The sequence below is a fragment of the Cervus elaphus genome, chromosome 16, assembly GCF_910594005.1.
Source record: "Cervus elaphus chromosome 16, mCerEla1.1, whole genome shotgun sequence".
Lineage (NCBI taxonomy): Eukaryota > Metazoa > Chordata > Mammalia > Artiodactyla > Cervidae > Cervus > Cervus elaphus.
In genome coordinates, this window is record NC_057830.1 from 21,736,887 (window position 1) to 21,760,613 (window position 23,727).

The 23,727-nt window shown below is 44.5% G+C and overlaps 1 protein-coding gene and 1 pseudogene across 3 annotated transcripts in view; one reads left to right on the top strand and one right to left on the bottom strand.

Annotated features, from left to right (window-relative positions):
* Positions 1–5,185: 5,185 nt before the first annotated feature.
* Positions 5,186–5,549, bottom strand: LOC122672997 (annotated as a pseudogene).
* Positions 5,550–11,698: 6,149 nt separating this feature from the next.
* Positions 11,699–23,727, top strand: part of SPIN1 (spindlin 1) — a 78,228-nt gene continuing 66,199 nt past the window's right edge. Inside the window, exons 1-2 of one of the 3 annotated variants that reach the window (XM_043927338.1) lie at positions 11,858–11,970; positions 14,662–14,859. The gene's annotated coding sequence lies outside the window, so the exon portion shown is untranslated. Of the gene's footprint in view, positions 11,971–14,661; positions 14,860–23,727 lie in introns of all 3 variants that reach the window. The other 2 variants (XM_043927340.1, XM_043927337.1) reach the window with 2 other exon arrangements.

The window sequence follows — 23,727 nt, forward strand, 5'->3', positions numbered from 1 at the left end:
AGGACACCTGGAAAGCAGTTTGGGACCCCAAAAACCTCCTCAAGGTCCAGTTCCAAAGACAACGGCCCTCACCCACAAAGGATGCTGAGCCCTGCTGTAGTCACTCCAGAAGCTGACTAGTCAATGCACAGCAGAAGCTTGAGGATTCTTCAGCTTTACTGCAGACAGACTCCGGCAGCTGGCTGGTCAACGTACGGCAGAAGCTTGAGGATCTGGCTATCAAAATGTCCATGGATTTTCACTGTCAAGCCTGGCCTCTATCCCTAATTGATATTACTGCTATACTCTTCATTACAGGATCAGCTAGAGTCCCTGGCTGAGGTGGTTTTACAGAATAGGAGAGGGCTAGACCTAGTGACAGCTGAAAAGGGAGAACTCTGCCTCTTCTTTAATGGAGATTGCTGCTTTTATGTAAACCAATCAGCAATAGCCAGAGACATAGCCCAACAGCTAAGGGAACAAATCATAAAAAAGAGAGAGAAACTAGCTAATTCCTGGGTAACTGGAACAGTATCTGGAGCTGGGCATCATGGCTTCTCCCTTTAACTGGTCCTCTCTTCATTTTCTTTGGGGCGCTCTTGTTTGGCCATTGTATTCTCAATGCTATTATCCAGTTCATAACCTCTCGAATTGAATCCATAATATTACAAATGATAACAGCTCCGTATAGCCCCCTAAATGACAGGGAGCTCTGAATGTCCTACCAAAACATGAGACGATGCTTTCTACAATGAGTGATAAAAGCATCAAGATGGGGGAATGAAGAGGAAAAGTTAAAATTTTACATAACCTCCTGCTCCTTCTGCCTCTGTAACTCAGCTTGCTCCTTGCAAAGTCTGGATCACATAGGTCACATAGTGTCAGAAAGTGGGGACTCACAATACTAGGAACTGGAGCTTATCTCCCTCACCCTTGTCCTGATCTTTGCAATTGCCCAGCCCCTGCAAACCCACTTAATCATGCCTGTCCATGTATAAAAGCTCTGCAAGCCCTTTGCTCAGGGCTCAGAGATTAGGGTGTTAACTCCTCTGGGCCCGCTGGCATAATAAACCTGAGTTCTCCAACTCTCCGAGTATGGTGCTTGGTCTCTCGAGTACTGGTTTCTGCAACAGGAAGAGAAGTGGACAACAGAGGATGAGATGGTTGGATGGCATCACCAACTCATGGACATGAGTTTTGGCAAACTCTGGGGGATGATGAAGGACAGGGAAGCCTGCCATGGTGTAGTCCATGGGGTCACAAAGAGTCAGACACAGCTGAGCATCTGAAAACAGGGTGCCAATGCCCACTGTATGTGCTCCAGACTTTGCTCAGTCCTCTGAATCATCCTCACACCCAGAAGAGGTGCGGAGGGACCCAGCACTTATACCAAGGCTGAAGTTGGTAGAAGACTCAGTCCTGAAGGGAAATTGTGAAAAGTCCTCAGGGTCATTGTTCACAAGCATGGTGGCTTCACAGATTAAATTGCTTCCATTTTATGCTTTTTTTTTTTTTTTTTTGTAATTTACAAAGCAAAGAAGTGAGCTTTTATGCTTTTAAGGCAAATTTGGACCGGGGAAGAGGGGGTTGGGCTCTTTATTATAGCCTCCTAAGCAAGAACATCCGGTCCCATTACTTCATAGCAAATAGAGGGAGAAAAGGTGGAAGTGGTGACAGATTTCCTATTCTTGAGCTCTAAAATCACTGAGGGTGGTGATGGCAACCATGAAATCAGAAGACGTTTGTTTCTTGGCAGGAAAGCTATGACAAACGTAGATAGTGTGTTGAAAAGCAGAGACATCACTCTGCTGACAAATGTCTGTATAGTCAAGGCTATGGCCTTCCCAGTGGCCACGTATAGCTGTGAGAGCCGGACAGTAAAGAAGGGGAGTGCTGAAGAATTAAGGCCTTCAAACTGGTGTTGGAGAAGAGTCCTGAGAATCCCTTGCTGTCCTGAGACAGCAAGGAGATCTAACCTGTCGATCTTAAGGGAAATCAACTCTGAATACTCATGGGAAGGACTGATGCTGAAGCTGAAACTCCAGTATTCGGGTCATCTGATGCAAACAGTTGACCCATTGGAAAAGTCCCTGATGCTGGGAAAGTTTGAGGGCAGAAGGAGAAGAGGGTGTCAGAGGATGAGAGGGTTGGATGGCATCACCAATGCAATGGACATGAACTTGGGCAAACTTCGGGAGATGGTGAGGGACAGAGAGGGCTGGCATACTGCAGTCCATGGGGTCTCAAAGAGTCAGACACGACTGAAATGACTTATCATGCATGCACACAAGCAAGGTGTGCACCCTCGGAACAAGGAAAACCACACACAACACACACACAGCCGAAAGTGGACATTCATAAACACATTTAGACCCAGAACAAGTGACCCCCGGGAAAGTTCATCTTTGATTTCTAGGGAAGTCATCTGTGGAGAATAGAATATTTAAACATGATAGAGGATGAAAGTGGAAGATTTTGACTATTTGACAATATCAGCCACTTCAAAAATATAGAAAAATGTTTAAAGACAAAATAAAAATTTTCTTTTCCAGTGCTTAAAGTTATATCAATAATTTTAAGTTTTTAAAGAACAAAAAATGTTTCTGAACATGAAAGGGGAAAGAATGCATTGTTTCAGTATAGGGAAGACCTTTCTAAACACGTTAAAATAAAGAAGCAATATAAGAAAAGAGTGATAAATTCATTTACATAATTTTTTTTTTTTTTTTTTTGGTCGTACCCTATGGCATGTGGGATAATTGTTCCTGGATTAGAAGTTCTAACTACTGAACTGCCAGAGAAGTCCTCTACATAACATTTTTAAACTATGAAAAATTTTTTGACTGAAAAAATGTACAACCTAAAAGTTAACAATTGCATTGTATTTGGTGACTTCCTGAGGACTTATCCTGGGAAGCAGCCTCTCAGATAGCTCTGAAGTATTGTTTGAAAGATGTAAGGCAGCAGCGAGGATACATAGGAGTTTTTGCAACAAAAACCAGGTAGTAGAAATAAAGAAAACTAATTAAAGAAAACCAGACATCTCAAGTTAGTAATTTTCTATGTACGTGAATATGCAAGAGTCTAGGCTCATTGAAAGTATTCCTTTTATGCACACCTTAATTTCTAGCACTGGTATCCTGCTTTTCTCCATCCTGAATTTCTTCATGGTGAACAATCCTGGGCAGCTGCAGCGGCTGAGGCCTTGACGGCTACAACATCCATCATTTACTGATATATTCTTCATTCCCTTAATGAAGGGTTGTTGTTCAGTCACTAAGTTGTGTCTGACTTTGCATCCCCATGGACTGCAGCATGCCAGGCTTCCCTGTCCTTTACTATCTCTCAGAGTTTGCTCAAATGCATGTTCATTGAGTCGGTGATGCCATCCAATCATTTCATCCTCTGTTGCCCCCTTCTCCTCTTGCCCTCAATCTTTCCCAGCATCAGGGTCTTTTCCTGTAAGTCAGCTCTTGGCATCAGGTGGCCAAAGTATTGGAGTTTAGCTTCAGCATCAGTCCTTTCAATGAATATTCAGGATTGATTTTCTTTAGGATTGATTTGTTTGATCTCCTTTCTGTCCAAGGGACTCTCTGTCCAAGAGTCTTCTGCAGCACCACAGTTCAAAAGCATCAATTTTTCAGCACTTTCTTTAAGGTCCAACTCTCACATTCCTGTGTAACTACTGGAAAAACCATATCTTTACTTATATGGACCTCTGGGCTTCCCTGGTAGCTTAGACGGTAAAGCGTCTGCCTACAATGTGGGAGACCTGGGTTCGATCCCTGGGTCGGGAAGATCCCCTGGAGAAGAAAATGGCAACCCACTCCAGTATTCTTGCTTGGAAAATCCCATGGACTGAGGATCCTGGTAGTCTACAGTCCATGGGGTCGCAAAGAGTCAGACACGACTGAGCGAATTCACTTTGTCAGCGAAGTAGTGTCTCTGCTTTTTAATGAAGGGAAAACTTACTAAAATAGAATTGGGAAGGCAGAAAGGGGAGCTCTCATACATGTACCCTTTGAAGTCCCACTGGAAGAGAAGTACTTTCCATCTCCTACAGGAGTGACCCTACTTTATTGCCACCAGCAGGAGGAAGAGAGATTTTCTTTTTGCCTGGCCATAGCTCAGACAATGAGAGCCTGTTGCAACTTAGCCAATGAAAAGTTACTATACTTTGAACTCCCAATTTCCTCTAGTGGACTTTTTATTTACAACAGCCCCTCCAAACTTTTCCTTCTCCTCAACAAAAACTTTCCTTTCTTTGCTGGACTTGCATGTGGTTTGTCATAGTTGTATGTCTCAAATTGCACTTGTTTTCTAGTCCCAGATAGATTTGCTTCACTGGTAAAATAACTGGCTGTTTTATTGCCTTGGGCTAACAAAGCCTTTGCAGAAAACAAAAAACAAAAAACAAAAAAACTACACACAAAATAAAAACCCAAATAAAAAATTAGGTAAAATTAAAAAAAAATTGGGTAAAATTTTTGCTACACATATGACAAAAGACTAATATTCTTCAATGTGCAGAGTTCCTACAAATAAGGAGAAAAATAAAACAAAAATCCAGTTAGAAGAATTCACCAAGGATATAGACAATTCACAAGAAATAAATATTAAATGATCTTTTTTTTCATTTTTGAACACCTTTTCCTGAAATTAAATCCATTTACCAGATAATTCGATCATATCAAGTGTAAAATTTCATAGTTTTTTAGTATATTCCCAAAGTTATGATTCTATTATCATAATTAATTTTAGAACATTTTCATTACCCCCAAAAGAAACTCTGCACCCCTTAGTCATCACCCCTCAATCTTCCTATCCCCCAGCTCCAGGCAATAACTAATCTACTTTCTGTCTTTACAGATTTGCCTCTTTGGGACATTTCATATGTAGCACTGCTGCTAATTGCTTTAGTCATGTCCAACTCTTCGTTACCCTATGTACTGTAGCCCACCAGGCTCCTGTCAATGAGAAGCTTGCACATTTCAATTAGAGAGTAGCGTCTGTTCACTGTTACTAGAAAAGGTTTGTACTGCTCACTGCTACCTACAACAATGAAGACCCAGTGCAGAGAGAAAAAAAAAAAAATTGAGAGAGATAGTTCCTCAAGCTTTATTCTTCTTTTTCAGTATTGTCTTGGCTATTTTGGATCCCTTCAATTTGTAGGCAAATTTTATTTTATTATTTTTTTCCCCCCGAATTTTTGGGAAGATTTCTTGTGAACAGAGGGGAAGGGCTCAGTCCTTCTTGGCTGCTGCGTTCCTCATGGCGGCCAAGACGTTGCTCAGCTCCTCTCTCTTCCTCTTCGCGCGGATGTGTGTTCCCACCCTTTTCTTGATGAGCTTAGGGTCCGCTTGTCCTTGGAGACCTTGAGCAGCTCCATGGCTCGCCGCTGGTAAGGGGCGAAGCCACACACCTCCCGGATCATGTCCCGCACGAACTTGCTGTGTCTGGGGAGACGCCGGCGGCGGCGGCTGTGCCTCGGCTTGTTCTTGGTCACCTTGTGACCCTTGTTGAGGCCCACCGCCATGGGGTAGCGCAGAGCCATGGCTATTCTACAATGGCTGCCGCGGGGGAAGCTGTACGCAAATTTTAGAATCAGCTTGTCAAATTATGCAAAAAAAGTCATCGGGATTTTGATAAGGGTTGCATTGAATCTGTATATCAATTTGGAGAGTACTGTCGTCTGTTGACTCATTGGAAAAGACCCTGATGCTTGGAGGGATTGGGGGCAGGAAGAGAAGGGGACGACAGAGGATGAGATGGCTGGATGGCATCACCGACTCGATGGGCATGAGTTTGAGTAAACTCGGGGAGTTTGTGATGGACAGAGAGGTCTGGCGTGCTGCGATTCATGGGGTCGCAAAGAGTCTGACACGACTGAACTGAACTGAACTGAACTGCCCTCTGTAAATAGTCTTCCAGTTTGTGAACATGAGATACTTGCAAACTTATCTAGTTCTTTAATTTCTTTCATTGTTGTTTGGTAATTTTCGGAGTATAAATTTTGTGCTTCTGTTAAATTTATTCTTAACTTATTCTTTTGAAATCTATATAAAAGGGAATTGTTTTCTAAATTCCACTTTTGGTTTGCCCACTGTTATTGTATAGAAATGGGCTTCCCTGGTGGCTCAGAGGTTAAAGCATCTGCCTCCAATACGAGAGACCTGGGTTCGATCCCTGGGTCGGGAAGATCCCCTGGAGAAGGAAATGGCAACCCACTCCAGTATTCTTGCCTGGAGAATCCCATGGACGGAGAAGCCTAGTAGGCTACAATCCATGGGGTCACTAAGAGTTGGACACGACCGAGCGACTTCACTTCATTGTATAGAATTACGATTGACTTTTGCATAGTGATTTTATATCCTACAACCTTGCGGAACTCGTTTATTACTTCCAATAGTTTTTAGTGCATTTCATAGGCTCAAATGACTTTTAAATATATGAAAAGCGAACTATCTCTCTTAAAATGAGATAAATGCAAACAAAAACTATCATGGGATATGGTTTTGTTCACCTACTGCACTGGTAAAGATCTAAGGTGTTCACATCATTGTATGAATGTGGTACCTACTAATATTCATATTCTTTATTCAGCAATTTCTCTTCTAGGAGTATATCTGTTGTAGCCACGCGTTCTGGGAAACAAACTCACTCAGAAGGACAATGCAGATAGTGGAGTGCAGTTTATTACACCTGCGGGCCCAAGGCAGAGTCTCCTCCTAGCCAAGGACTCCGACCAGCATTTGTGAAAAATCTTTTATACCCCATGTGTACATGTCCGAACCCACCACCCCAAATTCTTTGAGATTTACATAAACAAAGGAAGGGTAAATACAATCCCAATAACCCCATCATTCATGTGCCAGGTGCTTAGACAGTTAAACAATTAGCCAACAATCAATAAGCCCAAGGTTACACTCTGATAGGTACAGAAAACATATGGCCTGTCTGGAGGAAGGGGTGGTTAGTGTATGTGTTCTCTTAGGCGAGGAGTAACCTGGATATGATCTTCAAGGTTCCCCTGTCTGGAGGGGGTCTTATCCTTCTGTTGTCGTTTCCATAGGCACTAAACACAGAATTCAGAGTCCATTGGAGAGGTGGCCGAGCATGATCAGCATGAACAGGCCTAAGATGGAGTCCAGGCCCTGTGAATTCCTTCTTCATATCCAAGAGCAACTATCTTCCAATTCACGTGCAGTATCCCTAGGGATGCAAAAACAGTATTCAAGTATCATGTGATATGTAGGTATGTCACTGTTTGATTCAATTTATATAAAGTTCAAAACCAGGCAAAACTAATCTGTTGAGAGAAATCAGCATGACTATATCATCATATCATTTAATTAAAACTTTTCAGGATATTTCTTTAAATCATAAGGAGTTCTTCCTTCTCAGCCTAACCAAAATGCCACCATCATCCCCCTCTTCAGTAAAATAACTCCCCTCTATCATGGAGTTGAATGCTTGCTCTTTAAAAGTTATTATATTATCCTTTTCATAAGCACTTTATCCAGTTCAAATTCTGTCCCCCAAAGTTATTACAGTAGCCTCCTACATAGTCTCCTTTATGTCATAACTCCCACTGTAAATTCTCTTCTACATAGCACCTGATTGATTTCAAAAAGTCACCCCCCCAAAAAAAAATGTCACCCCATAAACCTAACTGAACATCTTCAATTGTTTCCCATGGGATGGAGAAACTCCCTCACATGTGCATAGGTCTATATAGCGTTTCTGTTGAACCTTGATATAACTCTATGAGTAGGTAAGAAGAGTTTAAATTCCCCGGTATCTTGTCACTTGAGGCTCTTCCTAAACCCTATGTTAACAAAACCACATGACCCAGTATTCAGACAAGTCATCTATTCATTTCCCTGGCAGTAAAATAGTAGTAGTAAAGCATCAGATAGTAAAGCATCTGCGTACAATGTGGGAGACCCGGGTTCAATCCCTGGGTTGGGAAGATCCCCTGGAGAAGGAAATGGCAACCCACTCCAGTATTCTTGCCTGGAAAATCCCATGGACTGAGGCTCTTGGTAGGCTACAGTCCATGGGGTCGCAGAGTCAGACACAGCTGAGCGACTTCACGTCACTTCTACAGTCCTCTGCAAGGTATAAAGGAAAACAGATATTGTCTCTGGCCTTTGGACTTTATAATGGGGTGGGTGGTGACTTAACAATTCTGTGCTGTATGTAATTACAAAAGAGAATCAGTGCTACAAAGAAAAATAAACAAGGATGACAGTTAAAGAGAATAGAGGGCAATCTACTTGTGCAGGTGGTCAGAAGAGGCTTCTCTGAGAAGGTATCATTTAGAAGCATATATTTGGCTGCTGTGTAGAGAATGACCTGGAAAAAGGTGGGAATGAGCCAGGGGAGGAAGCTGTATAGTTGATCAGATGGCTGAACTCTGCTCCTGCTGTTTCTTTCTTGGAGTCATCCATTCAGCACCGTGTGATGTTCCCTTCATGAAGTGTAAACATTCTTGTGTGTGTAGACATAGTGTCCCCTCCAGAGGCAAATGCAGTGCCCTGTGCCTGGTAGGGTCCAGCTGATATATGTTGAGCCAGGGAGTGTGAAAGACTCTTCTGGTTCTCTTTTTCATCCAGCAGTGCTGTGATGGTGATAGTTTCAAACTTTTGGGAGAGAAGCCTGGAAGGGGCATAGTACTCCAACTGATGATTTTCCTGTGGTTTCAGGAGCAAGTTAAGCCAAGAATGAGCATGGAAAGAGAGTACCTTTTGAGAAACAGGATTCTTGAGACGAAAGTGGTCCTCTTTGGTTCTTCAAGTCCCACTTCCAAAGAAAGAGTATTGCAACAATCCGGCTCCCTCCCCACTAATAGGAAGACACTTTAGTGTGGGGTCTACTGAAGCTTCCTGAGAAGCAAGAAGGCCAGACCTCTCCATTCAGAATGGGCAAGGAAGGGACTCACAGCCTTCTGGTTGAGGTTGTTGGGGCACCCAGTGGACTGCCTCCAAATGTGCCTCAACAGAACATTAATTATATTGTATTAAAGTTACTTACAGGCTTCCCAGGTGGCATGAGTGGTAAAGAACCCACCTGACAATGAAGGAGACATAAGAGACTGTGGTTTTATCTCTGGGTTGGGAAGATCCCTTGGAGGAGGGCACAGCAACCCAGACCAGTATTCTTGGCTGGAGAATCCCATGGACAGAGGAGCCTAGCAGGCTACAGTCCATAGGGTCACAAAGAGTCAGACCTGACTGAAGTGACTTAGCATGCATGCACAGTTACTTAAGAAAGGGTCAATGCAAGAGGGACACTCTGACCTTCCCCTCTGTCTCCTTAAAAATGAAAAAATCTCCCATGTGAAAATCGCTGAAACCATGCAACTCAGATTGGGACTTGAAATCAGTTTTAACTGAGATCACACACATGGTCTCAGGACTTAATGAAACTCAGGTTCTTGATGTCTCATCACAGAAAGAATTTAAGTGAGAGACAAAGTGATGGGTAGGAAGTTGATTTATTTAGAGAGAAACATTCCACTGACTTGTCAATTTTTACAGGGGTGGGTAATTTCATAAGCTAATGAGTGGGAGGAGTATTTTAGCTATTTTGGGGAAGGAGTGGGGATTTCCAGGAATTGGACCACCACCCACTTTTTGACCTTTATGGTTCGCCCTTGAACTGTCATGGCACCTGTGGGTGTGTCATTTAGCTTGCTGACATGTTACAGTGAGCATATACTGAGGCTCAAGGTCTAGTGGAAGTCAACTCATCTGCCATCTTGGACCTATTAGGTTGTGTCCTCGGGCTATGTCATTCCTTCGAAGGTTTTGATACCTTTCTCAGGGTGGCTCAGCAGTAAAGAATTTGCCTCTGGAGAAGGAAATGGCAACCCATTCCAGTATTCTTGCTTGGGACATCCCTTGGACAGAGGAGTCTGGGGAGCAACAGTCCATGGAAAATCGAAAAAGAGTCAGGCAGGACTGAGCCACTGAACAACAAATACCTTTCTTGTACCAGAGGGTACAGAGATCCTTATCACCAGAAACAGGGAAATCAGGCTGAAAAGCCTGTATAAACAAACCTTGTTAATTTTAAACTTACTATCCCAAGCCCAAATTCTGTTTAGATTCTTCACTAATTGAGCATCCCAACCCGATCTTGTCAACTCCTCACAAATTTAGTTTTTGTCTAAAAAGTATAAAATCTGCCCGCTTTGGCCACCTCATAGATCCAATTTCTATGAGACCTTTATGTGCATGCATTCAAATTTGTTTTTCTCCTGCTATTCTGTCTGGTGTCAATTTTGTCATTAGAACTCGAGGGAAATTTCTCCCTCTCCACTACTGTCTGGGTCATAAACATTGAACATTATGGAAAGTTAATTTCCCAACGCTTTCTCATTGGTAAGTACAGTGACACATTTTTGTGTATCTGTATCTAAATTGGTCCTCTAGTTGGCCTGTGAACTTGCAATTCTTGCCAAGTGTGTCATCTGAGATGAGCACTTTGTTTCAACAGGCACGTATCAATCTTACTTGGAAGAAAAAGGTGCCAGCAAAATCCCACAGAGCAATGCTAAGCGACAATTGGGCTGCAGGTTACGGTGAACAGAGCGCTTTCCAATAATACGTCTGTCATTTGACCCGCCAACATTCGGGCAGAAGGTTTATTAGGAAGCTTTTCGCATTCTAGGAATCACGTCCGCTCAGTGACTCTCTGGAGGACGCCAGGTGGTCGTGGGGTTGGGGGAGGGGAGGGCACCGGGCAAGTGGGGGAGGGAAGTGTTGGGTGAGAGTTGAGGGGGTATGAGGACGAAGGGAGAGGAGAGCGCCAGTCTTGGGATTGAATCAGGTAGAGCTCCAGGCTGGGGTGCGGGGTAGGGAGTCAGACCCCGGGTACAGCCTGCGGGCATTGCACTCCGAAGGAGTCAAACCTGTTCCGGACTCGTCCTTCCTCTCCCCCTCTTCCTGCAAACAACCAATCTGACACTCAAAGGGCGTCTTGGGTGAAACAGAAGGCAAACAAGTTCGCGAGTGACCGTGAGAATGCCTAGGTCCTGACTTCTGCGGAAAGCCAGAGCCGAGCGAATTGGCCAGTTTGTGGGGGAGGCGGAGTACGGACAAGGAGGGAGTGCGTTGTCAAGCGCTGCAAAACTCGTCCTACCCCCTCCAGGTAGGGCAGGTGAGTGGGCGAGACCCGAATTTCGGCCGCGGTGGCGCAGTGCGGCGGTGGGGCCCGATCGGGAAGCCCTCTGCACTGGGTGCTGCATTTCCTCGGCCACCACAGCTCTGTCAGCGGATAGCTTTGTCACTGTATTCCGTTTCTTCCGAAGGGGCGGCGTGTGCGACGCAGGTCGACTTGCTGCTTAAATTCCAGGACAGGGAGGATCAGTCTGTCGGTAAAAGCCCTCCCACCGCGCGAAAACGAAACTTCTAAGGATGTCAGACTTCCGGTGCGATCGGCGCCGTCCCCGGCCCCCCGGCCTCTGGGCCATTAATGCCGCCTCTCTGCGCGCAGCTGGGACCCGGCCAGGCCCCGCCCCCAGGTGAGAGCCGCGCCCGGCCCCTCCCCGCTGCCAGGCCCCACCCCGGCGCCAGGCCCTGGTCCGCTGTGCTTGGCTGCCAGGTGAGTGGCGCCAGGCCCCGCCCTGCTGCAGCATCAGGCCCCGCCCCACCTCCAGGCCTTCCTTTATTCGGTCCCGCCCCGCCGCCAGGTGAGCATCCTCAAGCCGAGTCCTGCCGCCAGGCCCCGCCCTCTGTCCTCTCGGCCCCGCCCTCCAGCTGGAGCGCCTGCGTAATGCGGCCCGTCGGGCCGGGGCCGGGCGGCGCTGCCGGTGCAGTCGGTGGCCGCAGTGCGCGTGCGCCGTGCGGTCGGGGGCGGGCGGCGGCGGCCGCGGAGCGGAGCGGGGGCGGGGCGGCGCCGTCTGGCTCGGTCGGGCCGGGGCGGGAGCGCGGCGCGGGACGGCAGGGCCCAAGGGCTGCAGACGGCGGCCTAAGAGGCCAGCAGGTGAGGCCTGTGCACCGCCGGGGAGCGGGCGCCGCAGCGGTGCCGCGGGCGGGGCGCGTTGAGGGGCGGTGGCGCCCGGGGAGCAGCGGGCCGCGGCGCATTGTCCGGGCGGCGGGCGGCGCCTGTACAGCGCCCCCTGCCGGCCGGGCTTCGGGCGGGGGCCTCGGGCTCGGGCCGCGCGCCTTTGTTCGCCGCCCCCGCCAACATGGCCGCCGCCCCCGGCCCGGCCGGCCAGCCCCGCGCGCTTTGTTCGGGAGGCCTCGGCACTCGAGCGGGCGGGGGGCGCGGGGTGGCTGGGCCCGGGGAGGGGGGGGCAATGCGGCGGGCGCTGGCGGGGGGGCGGGGCGGATGAGTGTTGCATAACCCGGGTTGGGCGGGGGAGGAAGGAATGAGACCCTCGGGGCCTGAGGGGGCGGTGTAGGAGTCCCCTAGGGCGGGGGTGGGGGCTGGACCCCCGGGTGGTGGGAGGGGATGTAAGGGGGGAGGGGAACAGGCCCTCGCGGCGTGGGGAGGGGCTGGGGTGGAGGGTGGAAGGAGGTGGGGGTGGGAAGGAGGACTGGTCTCCGTAGCTAGAGGGGCGCTGGAACCGGACCACAGAAAGGGGAGGGGGTTCTCCGAGATCGGGACCCTCCGGAGGCCTGGCGTTGCTCTCCTACCCAGGGCTGCGTACCTACGACGGCGTAATCTCCCGGGTGGCTGCCCGGGGTTCTGCAGCAGTGGGCTTGGCGGAGAAGGTGGTTTTTCGGGTCTCTCGGTAACCCCCCCCTTGTTTCCCCCGCCCCCTTGGCTGCCTGTCCACGCGCCATGGGCAGCTCTGCGCGGGACTGGCCGACGGCGGGCGTTTCTGCACACGCACACTCACACATACACACACACACACTTTTCTTTTTCATCACGAGTGACCTTGAGCGCATTCCGCAAGCATTTGCTGAGATTAATCGCACGGCGCGGAAACTGCGCAGTGCCTACGGTTTGGCTCTGTTCATCTTTACTGTTGGGGATGCGTTGTCGACTTTATCCGGATTGAATTTTAGTGATGGCCTCAACCATAAATGCCACGAAATAGGCACCCCAAATCTGTTTACGCAGTTGCTTCACGCTTATCTGCTTTTTATGATTTGTGGGTTGGGATTCCTGGTTTTGGAGAGGGTTTTCCATGCATGTTGAAGTAGCAAATACAGATCTGTACGTCAGAAAGCAACCCTCAATACATTTAAGTGTTAAGGGATTGCGCTGTATAACATGACTTCTGCCAAAGACGACATACCTCCCCAAATGCAAATTCCTATATAACTTCTGTTGGAATTTTCTGGAAGGACCTCTGCGGTCTGAAGGGATTGATGGAGAGTACAGTAATTGCTTTCTACATAGCTTTTGTTAGGAAATGAAAACTAAACCTGTACTTGAGGGTGTATATACCAGGACAGATTGAGTCTGTTAACGTTCTTAGAGGTGAACTTTTAAGAGGCTGTGAAATTTCAGATGAGGGGCAAGTGAGATGAGGAACCTTCTGCCCTTCCCCCAATCCTTGGGTAAGAGGCGAATACCAAAAAATTGTAGCTAGCAATTTACAGAACCTTTATTATCAGACTTGATTTGTTGTTCAGTAGCTAAGTCGTGTCCGACTCTTGTGACCTCATGGACTAACCTACCAGGCCCCTGTGTTCATGGGATTTAACTTGATAATTACATGTAAAGGTCGTTAAATGTTTGTCAGAATCGTCGATAGTAGGTGTGTGTTTCTTGTGAGAGAATAGAATTTCTTTGAGTAGCAAAATGGTTACTTCAGAATGCTGTGAAATGAGTTAAGGAAAGAGACCTTCAGTTATCTCTATGATTAACTTAGAATTTTTTTTTTTAAGATTTTCGATGATCCCCAGAGTTTTGATAGTACTGTTTCTTTATTTACTAGTGCAGAATCCAGTAGTAATATTTACTTTGTTTCGGGTGTATATATGAAGCAGCGTTTAAGGGGGTATCCTTTGTGACACTCATGCTAAGAAATGCTGCAGGAAAATCAAAGGAGTCCTCGGTCACCTTAGTTTGGGAAACTGTGCTGTGTTCTGTTCCTTTTCCCCCAGGGTCACAGTTCACAGTATCCGATTAATGGTGCTGAGAAATAGTACCAGCATTGTTTTCCATATTGACCTTAGATACTTTCTTGTTTTTGGTGTAATATTTAGTAGCACTCATGAAATCTAGGTAACGGTGAAATGTTGGTCATTGGTGTCCTTACAGGTAATGGTACCACTCTCGTAAATCGTGGAGTGGAAGGTTGATGTGACTTTTGCTTGCCTGTGCATCCTGTGGGAAAGAGTACCTCAGATTTGACTCTTACGTGTTGATATGATACAATTATGAGCCATTAATTTGAAGTCTTAACTAGAAGAAATCTAATTATGCAGTGTTCTCGCTTCCCAATGACTTACCTGATTGTATACAGTTAAACTCCATTGGCTGTACTCCTTGTTAGCATTTTTTTCCTCTGGTATGTTAGAAACATGTAAAAAGGATACTGCTGTTCCGAAAGAATTATGGTGGATTATTGCAGAGATTAAAAATAACAGTGTTGTTGGATATTTCTTTTGAATTAGCAGAATTCTAATTTGTTAAAAATATATATCATGGAAATACTTCCTTATAATTATTAGATGCTTAATTATGTTTTCTTTCTTTCCTTTGAACAAAAAGAAATTGGAAATGGGGAATCCATTGTGAAAAAGATGTGAGCTCTGGAGTTGGACGTGGAGATCGAATGGCCTTCAACTCTGAAGAGTCTGGGTTGAAATCCAACCCCACTCCTTACTGGTCCAAAGCCACATACCTGATTCATCACATAGCCCTTCTAAGCGCTATTCCTCAACTGTAAACTGGGATGAAACCTATCATGTAAGGCTATTACAATAGTTAAATGAAATGGATGTGTAGAGTTCCCAGTACAGTTCCTGAAATGCAGCAGCTGGTGCCAATCATTGTTGATTCAATCATTGTTGATTTCCTTCTTCTCCATGCTTTTAAACTTTGCTATAGTTGTTAGCATTTTTTTTTTTCAGCAATAGGTTGCTTAGTTGTGCTTGTGTTCTATTAAATTTTTAATTAAATTTTTATTGGGTGCTTATTTTTTGGCTTTTAAATTGCCATAAGTCAGCTATGGGCATGGTACATGAAGATACGCCCTTAGAGACCTTACAGGTTAGTAGGGAAGATACCCAGGCATATGGTGAGACATCTGGGGAGAGAAGGTGATGTTCGAGCAGGGTTAAGACTATAGGTTAGAGGAAAGCAGTTTAGATGAAGGAACAACAGGAGCGGAGTCATGATGAGTGTTAGACCATTCTGGATTTGAATTACAATCAAAGGTTTTGCTGTGTTATCTGTTACTCCCATGTGAGTGATTCCTAGGGCTTCTGGGTATCATAAGTTCCCTGTGGTTATTGATCTATAGCTGCTGACACCACTTAAGTTTGACATGATCAGTCTGTCTAGGAATGAATTTGGGGCCAGATTTTAAATAATTGAACATATGACATTAAGGTGGTTGCTGTTTTATCCGAAGGGTGGTGGTGGTAGTTGGCGGGGGGTGGGGGGGCGGTGCAGGGAGCCATTCATTGAAGGGCATTAAACCTCTGAAAGATGGATTGAAGGAATCTACCAGTGTTCCAGCTCAAGTTTACAAGAGTCTAGCCTGTTGAATACGGAGAAGGCAATGGCAACCCACTCCAGTACTCTTGCCTGGAAAATCCCATGGGTGGAGGAGCCTGGTAGGCTGCAGTCCATGGGGTCCTGAAGAGTTGGACACGACTGAGCGACTTCACTTTCACTTTTCACTTTCATGCATTGGAGAAGGAAATGGCAACCCATTCCAGTGTTCTTGCCTGGAGAATCCCAGGGATGGCGGAGCCTGGTGGGCTGTCGTCTATGGGGTCGCACAGAGTCAGACACGACTGAAGTGACTTAGCAGCAGCAGCAGCCTGTTGAATAAGGATAAAGTAATTTGAAGCAAAGGCAATTTGTCTGGAGACATTAAAATGTTAAATGTGTTGACTTTTTTGGGGGTGGGGTGGGTGATAGAGAAAGGATCAATTCATCATGGATATTGTTTTATCCAAATGTTGAGAGAGTAAATAAAGAGACTAATGAAGTATTTAAATACCACTTGAAATGTTTTTAGATTGTAGTAATAAAAGGCAGGACAACTTTCAAACTTAGATTATATTTGTTTGCTTATGTCTGTTGTTCAGCTTGCTTACAGTTACATCCTTATAACTTAGGTTTAATAGTTGGACTTGTCTGCAAATGATCTACATATTTATTTATAGATGGTCTATATAGTTATAGGCATGTATGTCTATATGACCTACTTAACCATATATTAACTAATCATATCTAAATTAATATTCCTAGCATGAGTTTTAGGTCTTGACACAAGGGTAAGAATGTTATTTTCCCTGTGTACAGGGTTGATTTGTTACTGTGTATTCCCTCTTGCTTTCTCTTGTTTAGGATCACTGTGGACCTGTGGAATTTTATGTATTTGCAGTGTGTCTTAATCAAGTAGTCATAATTTTTTTCCCTCAACTTGTCCTAGTTTGGTCATGGCTTGGTCATTTCAAACTAGTTTTCTTCCCTTGGATGTGGCCCTGTTAACCTTTGAATTGTTTCTTGCTCATGTTACAAGATGTCTGAGACTCACTTTGTGCTTTTTCTTCCCAATATCTATCAACCAGTTCTTTTAGCTCTTTTTATCAGGCAGTGGAGTTTAGATACCAAAATCTGGTGCTGTGTGTCCTTATTGCCGCTGAGATGCCCTTGCTGTCATTGGACAGACTTGGGAAATACTAGTTTTGATTTTGTGCTGCTAGTTCCAGTTCACATTTAACTTCATAGGGTTTTTACTTTGAATTTATCTTCTTTAATGTTAAAAATTTGCATTCTTATCAACTTTAATTACTTTTCCTTTATCCTAGAATATAAACATGGTAGTTCAAAAACGTTTTAACATTAGAATGATTGTAGGTTTCTATTCCCTTTGTTTTAAAAATGTTTACATTCTGAATTATAGAATTATTTGAAATAACATTTTGTCTGATTTTTATAATCAATTTGATTATTAGTTTGGCTTATTTGAATGAAATCCCTAACATTTAAGGATTGCTTCAATGATTTTCTAAACGTATTTTGTTTCAGTGTGTGAAACATTTATATAGTTCCAGAGTCAAAGCTGCATTGTAAAGGTGTGTTCACATTCTCCTTTCTTTTCCTATCTCTAAACTGTTTTCCTCCTGCTCCACTTTTATTTCTGGTTTATTTTTCTACTTATTTTTGCAACATAAGGAAACATTTTTTTACCTGCTTTTCTTAAAAAGAAGTTTGTGTCTGCTTTTGTTTCCAAAAAGCTTGTATCCACAGTTGTTTCTTCCTTTTTACTTAATATATTCTGGAGATTACTTCATATACACTTCTGTATTCTTGGTATGTACTCTTTTGTGCTGGTAGTTCATTTCCTAAGTAGATATATAGTGTTTATATTCTGCTGCTGTTAAAAAATTATTGCAATGAATAACCTTGTTCGATACATTGTTTTGTATTTGATCAGATACAGTTTCAAGATAGTGAGATTGTTGGGTAAGAGGTAAATATGTCTGTATTATAATTTGTTAGTGTCAGAAATTACCTGTTTTTTTTTTTAGAAATTACCTTTTTTTTTTTTTTTTTTTAAAGGCAAATCTAAGTGTATCACCGTTTACATAAAACTCTAAGTGGCTTCCCCTTTAAGGACAGAGCTCCATAGCAGGCCTTAGGGTGTGCATGATTTTTATCCTCTGGGGCCTTGTGCTCACCTGCGCTGTCTCTCCCTTTGCTGCAGACATGCAGGTGCTTCTCCTATCTCCAGTGCCCATCATCATCTCCGCCACTAGGAAGCATGGCACTTGTTCTTTCCCACTTCCTGGAATGCTTTTCTGTCCAAATTTCAGTTCTTAGTCTGCCTTTCTTGTCTCAAGCATCACTTTTTGATGAAAGCTGTTTTGATGAAAGTGTTTGTAAAGTTTCTAATAAAGGTAGAGTAGAGAATCTCCATATAGCCATCACTCAGCTTACAGTAACCATCAATTTTCTGAAGGTTTTGAAGTTTTTTCTTGATTTTCTTCAAGTCAAGTCCTTATATTAGAGACATTGCTGTCCTTCCAAGTGCTTATCAAAATTACAGGGTTACTTTTATTCACATGATTTAAGGAGTTTTTGTTTTCTCAAAAAGGCACTTCATGAGAGCAGAGATTCTTAATTGTTTTTGTCCATAAATACTTTTCTGGTCCTTAGCTCAGTTCTTGGATTCTGAGGGCTCACATCCCCTGGGCCCTAGCTAGCATGATCCAAAGGCAGATTGAGGCTGTGTGGTTAAATGTGTGGTTTTCTGTCCAGGGGTCTGTCAGACAGTCGTATTCAGAGATCTCAGTTAACACAGTGTGGAGCTGGCAATGCAGCTTGTTGACAAGGCTGCCTGTGTGCCTCATGCTAGAGTTGTAGTCAGTAGGACGGGAATTTGAGAAAGAAAGGTGGAAGTGCCTTGGGGGAGAAAACAGACTGGAAGCCACAGCGAGACAGGTGGAGAGCTGTCTCAGTGGTGTTGCCTCTGACCTTGGTTGAGTGGGCATCCAGAAAGAGCTGGGCCTTTGTCTTGGAGCTGACCGCACACACTTGGCCCAGGAGACAGAGACTCAGGGAGCCTGGGGGAAGGTAGAGTAGCTGTTGCAGCCTCGCACCAGTGAGGCAGATGGGGAGTTAGCGACCGCAGGTGTCCCGCCAGATGTGCCCTCCGCCTGCCGCACGGTAGTCTCTCTGTGGCCCGCCCAGTCCTGAAAGAAATACAAGGGAAATCCTGGGAGTGCAGTTTAGCCTAGCCAAGTTAAAACGTTACACAGCAAAATGATGAGCTCAAGGTTTTAAATTTCCAGCGAGGGTTCCACATAAGGGACCTGAAAGTTTCTGTGCCTGCCCTAAAACTGCAAATTGAATTCCCTGTTAGTAGGTGAGAACTTTGGTTAGGAGTGGCATCCTGAAAATTGGATTAGAGACATATGGTCAGTTTCTGATTTAGCTGGAGATCTTGAACACCTAAATTCTGTTGGGCTACCTTTGCCAGTAGAAACAGCCTTTCCATCCTCTGTCTGAACTTAATCTTTGTTTGCCTGAAAAACCTGCATTTGGCTTCCCCTAGGATCCTCCCAGAAGGCCCCAAAGGATGAGGTGCAGAGTGTGATTCATGAAGAGGTAGACTACCCTCCAAAAGAGTTTGCCTCGGGAGTAATTGTGGGAATGGATGTTAAGGGTGTGAGATGATGATGGAGGGAATATAAACTTGGGTTAGGCCAAGTTTATTGATGTGGACAGGACACTGAACTGGGATCTGTAAATGCTGTGGTGACAGTTGCATCCTGGGCTGGAAGGTCTGTTAAATGGTTTTTTTTTTAATTTAGAATTAATCATTGAGTTATAATTGGTAATTTTTGGTTACTCTGGTATTTCTATATAATCTTAAGAAGTTTTTCTTTAAATGGACTCAGTTCAATTCTGTTGCTCAGTTGTGTCTGACTCTTTGCGACTTCATGGACTGCAGCATGCCAGGTCTCCTTGTCCATCACTAACTCCCGGAGTTTACTCAAAACTCATGTCCATTGAGTTGGTGATGCCATCCAGCCATCTCACCCTCTGTCGTCCCCTTCTCTCGCCTTCAAGCTTTCCCAGCATCAGGGTCTTTTCAAATGAGTCAGTTCTTCACATCAGGTGGCCAAAGTATCGGAGTTTCAGCTTCAACATCAGTCCTTCCAGTGAGCACCCAGGACTGATCTCCTTTAGGATGGACTGGTTGGATCTCCTTGCAGTCCAAGGGATTCTCAAGAGTCTTCTCCAACACCACAGTTTAAAAGCATCAATTCTTCGGCACTTAGCTTTCTTTATAGTCCAACTCTCACATCCATACATGACTACTGGAAAAAACCATAGCTTTGACTAGATGGACCTTTGTTGGTAAAGTAATGTCTCTGCTTTTTAATATGCTATCTAGGTTGGTCATAACTTTTCTTCCAAGGAGTAAGCGTCTTTTAATTTCATGGCTGCAATCACCAACTGCAGTGATTTTGGAGCCCAGAAAAATAAACTCTGACACTGTTTCTCTATCCGTTGGCCATGAAGTGATGGGCCTGGATGCCATGATCTTTGTTTTCTCAATGTTGAGCTTTAAGCCAACTTTTTCACTCTCTTCTTTCACTTTCATCAAGAGGCTCTTTAGTTCTTCTTCACTTTCTGCCATAAGGGTGGTGTCATCTGCATATCTGAGGTTATTGTTACTTCTTCCGGCAATCTTGATTCCAGCTTGTGCTTCCTCCAGCCCAGCGTTTCTCATGATGTACTCTGCATAGAAGTTAAATAAGCAGGGTGACAATATACAGCCTTGATGTACTCCTTTTCCTATGTGGAACCAGTCTGTTGTTCCATGTCCAGTTCTAACTGTTGCTTCCTGACCTGCATACAGATTTTTCAAGAGGCAGGTCAGGTGGTCTGGTATTTCCATCTCTTTAAGAATTTTCCAGTTTGTTGTGATCCACACAGTCAAAGGCTTTGGCATAGTCAGTAAAGCAGAAATAGATGTTTTTCTGGAACTCTCTTGCTTTTTCGATGATCCGGCGGATGTTGGCATTTGATCTCTGGTTCCTCTGCCTTTTTTAAAACCAGCTTGAACATCTGGAAGTTCACGGTTCACGCCCTACTGTTGAAGTCTGGCTTGGAGAATTTTGAGCATTACTTTACTCGTGTGTGAGATGAGTGCAATTGTGTGGTAGTTTGAGCATTCCTTGGGATTGCCTTTGTTAAGGATTGGAATGAAAACTGACCTTTTCCAGTCCTGTGACCACTGCTGAGTTTTCCAAATTTGCTGGCATGTTGAGTGCAGCACTTTAACTACATCATTTTTTAGGATTTGAAATAGGTCAACTGGAATTCCATCACCTACACTAGCTTTGTTTGTAGTGATGCTTTCTAAGGCCCACTTGACTTCACATTCCAGGATGTCTGTCTCTAGGTGAGTGATCACACACACCATCCTGATTATCTGGGTCGTGAAGATCTTTTTTGTATAGTTCTTCTGTGTATTCTTGCCACCTCTTAATATCTTCTGCCTCTGTCAGGTCCATACCATTTCTGTCCTTTATTGAGTCCATCTTTGCATGAAATGTTCCCTTGGTATCTCTAATTTTCTTGAAGAGATCTCTAGTCTTTCCCATTCTATTGTTTTCCTCTATTTCTTTGCACTGATCAGTGAGGAAGGCTTTCTTATATCTCCTTGCTATTCTTTGGAACTCTGCATTCAAATGGATGTATCTTTCCTTTTCTTCTTTGGTTTTTACTTCTCTTCTTTTCACAGCTACTTGTAAGCCCTCCTGAGACAACCATTTTGCTTTTTTGCATTTCTGTTTCTTGGGGATGGTCTTGATCCCTGCCTCCTGTACAATGTCACAAATCTCGGTCCATAGTTCATCAGGCACTCTATCAGATCTAATATCTTGAATCTGTTAAATGGACTCAGTAAAAGATAAAAGCAATCTTATGTGCTTTCTCTTCATAATTACTCTTCACCACAAGTTTTAGTCCATAAAATAGTGTTCACCTAAAATGCATAGCCTTTAAATAAATAATTTACATAACTGTGGGACGATAATTTGGTAGAATCTTTTTGGAAAGTGGCTTCACTGAAGAAATATAAATTGCCTATACTCTGTGTTTATTTTATTTTTTAATTGGAGTATAGTTGCTTTACAATTGTGTTTCTGCTATACAAAAGCACGCATCAGCTGTAAGTATGCATATATCCCCTCTCTCTCGAGCCTCCCTCCCATCCCCTGTGTCCCACGCCTAGGTCCTCCCAGGGCACCAAGCTTCCTGTGCTCTCCGCCAGCCTCTCAGTAGCTAGCTGTTTCACAGATGGCAGTGTGTACACGCCAGCGCTGCTCTCTCAGTTCGCCCCCCGGCCCGAAGGCCATCCTCCACATCTGCATCCTTGTTCCTGTTGTGCAGTTTGGTTCCTCAGTACCGTTTTTCTAGATTCCATATATTCCATGTATACACGGTATTTGTTTTTCTCTTTCTGACTTCCCTCTACTGTATGACAGATTCTAGGTTCATCCACGTCATTACAAATGACCTAATTTTGTTCCTTTTTATGGCTGCTGAGCAATATTCCATTGTATATATGCACCACATCTTTGTCCATTCATCTGTCAACGGACATCTCAATTGCTCCCATATCCTGGCTGTTGTAAATATCGCTGCTCTGAGCACTGGGGTACATGTGTCCTTTTGAATTAGGGTTTTCTCAGGGGGTGTGCCCAGTAGGGGGCTTGCTGAGTCACATATGGTAGTTTTGAGAGTAGCATTGATGTCTTTGCTCAAATGAATGCTAAGGTGAAGGTAAGAAGAGGGAGAGAGGGAGGGAGAAAAAGAGGAAGAAGTTATTTTTTCCTTTGACTCTCATCACCCTCAGCATCACCTTTGGGCTTCCCAGGTGGCTCTGTGATAAAAGAATCTGCCTACTAATGTGGGAGACTCAGGAAAAACTGGTTCGATCCCTGGGTCAGGAAGATCCTCTGGAGGAGGAAATGGCAACCCCTTCTCTGATACTCTTGCCTGGAAAATTTCATGGACAGAGGAGCCTGGTGGACTGCATGCAGTCCATGGGGTCGCAAGGAGGCGGACGTGACTGAGCACACACGGATGGTACTTTTATTCTTAGTTATTTAAGGAACCTCCACACTGTTCTCCGTAGTGGTTGTATCTGATTGATGGTAAGTAGCCAATTCCCCTTTTGGTTTAAGGACAGTTGACTCCTCAGAGTCTTGCTTTTCTTTTTCTTTTTCAGTGAAATATATGGAAAGTACAGAAGTCATTACAAATCTGTGGTTTGTGACACTACCTGGGCAACTGCTACTCATTTTTGTCATTCATTTCATTCACAAGGTCGCGTATAGTTGTACTTTGTTTATGCATGTAATGATTTACTCATGTATTATCCATGGCTGTTCATTCTCCTGCTGATAAATATTAGGTTGTTCCCACTTTGAGACTGTTCAGTTCCCTCCAAGGACAAGACAAGGATTAGGTTTTGCAGTATTGGGAGAAATACTGGGGAGAGAGTGAACAGCCCCTTGCAGGTCTGATGCATGTGGAGGAGGAAGAAATTGAAGAGAATGTCTGGTAACTTAGGACTTAAGTGATGTTCTAAGAAAGTTTTGGAAGGCCAGTGACATGTCCTCTAGCCAAAGTTGGGACCAGAGGATTCCCTTGTCCTGCTGAAATGGGCCTCCTTTAGCATCCTGCCTATGGCCAGTCATTGGCTAGAACAACCTGTGGGAAGTACTGGTCTGGGGGAAGGGCCATGATGGATTTAGACCTGAGCAGCTCCCCATATGAGGTGATCCAGGAGGCTTATTTCACGAGTGTCACGGGGCTTGTGTAACATTCAGGTTCATGTTTCTTGGTTGCTTTTCTGTTGGGTAGACTGAGGAGTAGAATTGTTGGGTCTTTCATGCCTATGTTCAGTATTAGATAATGCCACATCCAGTATGGGTATACCTATCAGTTTCTTTTCTGGTGAGTGCATTCTTCTGACTCCACATCCTCACCAGTATTAAGTTTAAATCATTTCCGAGAGCGTGTGGCAGTGTTTTTGCTTTTAGTTTCTGCCTCCACAGTTAAGTAGTCATGTGA